A 2,682-nucleotide genomic window follows, 5' to 3' on the forward strand; every position below is an offset into this window, starting at 1 on the left:
GCGAGACGACGGGTCGGGTCGGGGCGGGGGGCTGCGAGCGAGGGCTCCAGGTCGGGGGCGAGGGGGCTGCGAGGGCTCCGGGTCGGGGGGCGTCGCGCGACGGGTCGGCGGGGGGGGGCCGTGAGGGGCTGGGGGCCGCCGACTGCTCCGGGTCCGGGGGGCATAGTGACGGGTCGGGGCGGGTGGGCTGCGAGGGCTCCGGGTCGGGGGGCGTCGCGCGACCGCTCGGCGGGGGGGCTGTGCGAGACGGCTCCGGGTCCGGGGGCGTCGCGACGAGTCGGGTGTCGGGGGGGCTGCGCGGGTCGGGGGGGCTGGTGACGGCTCCGGGTCGGGGGGCGGGGGGGACGGCTCCGGGTCGGGGGCGTCACGACGGGTTGGGTCGGGGGACGCGAGGGGCGGGGGGGACGGCTCTGGGTCGGCGGGGGGGCGTCGCGAGCGACGGGTCGGGTCGGGGGGGATGCGAGGGGCGGGGGGGACGGCCTCGGGTCGGGGGGCGTCGCGACGACGGGGCGGGTCGGGGGAGATGCGAGGGGCGGGGGGGCGGGGCGACGGCTCCGGGTCGGGGGGCTGTGAGGAGCTGGGTGCGCCAACGGCTCCGAGTCTGCGATGGCTCCGGGTCGGGGGGCGTCGCGAGCGACGGGTCGGGTCGGGGGGCTGCGCGAGGGGCGGGGGGGCACCGACTGGGGGGCGTCGCGACGGGTCGGGTGGGCACCGTGAGGGGCGGCGGGCAGCGCCACGACGGGTCAGGTCGGGTGGGCACCGTGAGGGGCGGGGGGGCGGCGTCGCGACGGGGTGGGGGGGCCGAAGCCCAACAGAGCCCCGGGGGGTGACGGGGCAGGGGCGATGCCCTCGCGAGCCAAAAAAGGGTGCAGCACCAGGACTTCCCGGGAGGTCACCCATCCCAATACTGTTCTGGCCCAAGCGCGCTTAACTGCGGAGTTCTGATGGGATCCAATGTATTAGCACTGGTATGACTGCACCATGTTAGAGGGACCAAAGCACGATTACTCGAAGAGGATGGAGATGAGCACGCATCCCATCCCTCCACCCACGCCCACCACCACGCACTTCCTACAATCGACCCAAGTCCTCCGCACACACTTACACTCTCTCGAGCATGCACCGCCAAAGTCCACCGTCGACTTTTGTACGATTCGCACGCAGGTCTATAACACAAGTACACCTGCGGGCCGAGGCGAGAAAGTCCAAGTCACGAGAGCCACCATACACTTCCTGCAATGCATCCATGTCCACCACGCACGGCAACACAGCACTTACACACAGGAACCGCGCCGACATCACACCAGCCCACCATCGACTCACTCGCACTCGGGGGCACGCCCCACCGCGAGGGGGTCCTCGCACTCCGAGTCACAGGACTCCAGCACGCGGACACTCGCACCGTGAGGCACGCCCCTTGTCCCGCCCGCGAGGTGCCGGCACTCCACGTCGCACGACTCCACCACGCGGACACTCGCACCGTGAGGCACGCCCCTTGTCCCGCCGCCGCCGCGAGGTGCCGGCACTCCACGTCGCACGACTCCACCACGCGGACACTCGCACCACGAGCATTAGGGCCAAAAACGGCTAGAAAAGGGCTGTTTGTTAATCCAAGGATTAAGAAATTGTCCAATTGTGAATTGACACGTATACAAAAGTATGGCATTCTTGTCTCCTCCAAATGTCTTCTTAACGGTTCTATTTTAGTGGCGAACGGCTAAAACGGCTAAATTTAGACGTTTACGATGGCTAACATTAAAGTTTGGGTCCAAAATAGTGACATCTTGTTCCATTTTTTATTTCAAAAAATCAAGCATTAAGATACGAAATCCTCTTTTCAGGCCTTGAAAACAACGCTATTAATGACAAAACATCAGACATCTACTTTCCGCCTTCCGTTCATTTTGGCATATGGTTTATTCTTTCTTCTTTGCACTTTCAAAAGATTCACTATTCAAAAGATTCACTATTCAAAAGATTTACTATTTTTCTCTTATCTGTGAGCTTCTATGGCGTCCTCACGTCGTCCTTCTCACAATATTACTTCTTGTGATTTTCATAACACGAGAGAAGATGGTGTTTGGAAACCCATGTCTTTTCGTGTGAATGATTAGGTAACAATGCTTCCCTCTTGCAAAGGTGCCCACAGGGTGAAAAGAACCAAGCGAAATGAAGTGAAATCCCATTGGAAAGGTCGTGTTCTAGCATTCAAAGTGACCGACAATGGCTGGCTTGCAAAAGTTCAACATGTCTACATGGCCAAAGACATGGTGTTGAACTTGGATGAACATCCAATTCTCCATTCTTACTGTAATTCAACAAACCTTATCTATTTGACACAACACAATATTTCTCTTTCTGATATATTTGTTGTTTGTTTCATTTCAGTTATCTTTCCGTCAACAGCTGTGGAGTGGCAGCCTGTTGAGAGCTTAAGTGGCACATTCAAGGCAATTCACAAGGGGATTGCAGATGTCATGTACGCAGACAAACCACCTTCATTTTACAAATCAGTGGATTTATTTGTGTATTTTGCAGAATACAGGGTTCCATCAAGAGAAGGTGTTCATGGAGAATTGTATGACATACCTATTCCCACAATAATGTCACTAGAATGGGAAGTTCCTGATCCAAATACCATAACAAGCTTCAAATCCAAAATCAAAGATGATATTCTTAAAG

At 58.1% G+C, this 2,682-nt stretch overlaps 1 pseudogene; it reads right to left on the reverse strand.

Moving 5' to 3' along the window:
- Positions 1 to 863: 863 nt before the first annotated feature.
- LOC147639563 (5S ribosomal RNA) lies at positions 864 to 982 on the reverse strand (annotated as a pseudogene).
- Between the last annotated feature and the right edge of the window lie 1,700 nt (positions 983 to 2,682).

The sequence above is a fragment of the Cibotium barometz genome, chromosome 4, assembly GCF_041138505.1.
Source record: "Cibotium barometz isolate CiBa-2024 chromosome 4, ASM4113850v1, whole genome shotgun sequence".
In the NCBI taxonomy this organism is placed as follows: Eukaryota; Viridiplantae; Streptophyta; class Polypodiopsida; order Cyatheales; family Cibotiaceae; genus Cibotium; species Cibotium barometz.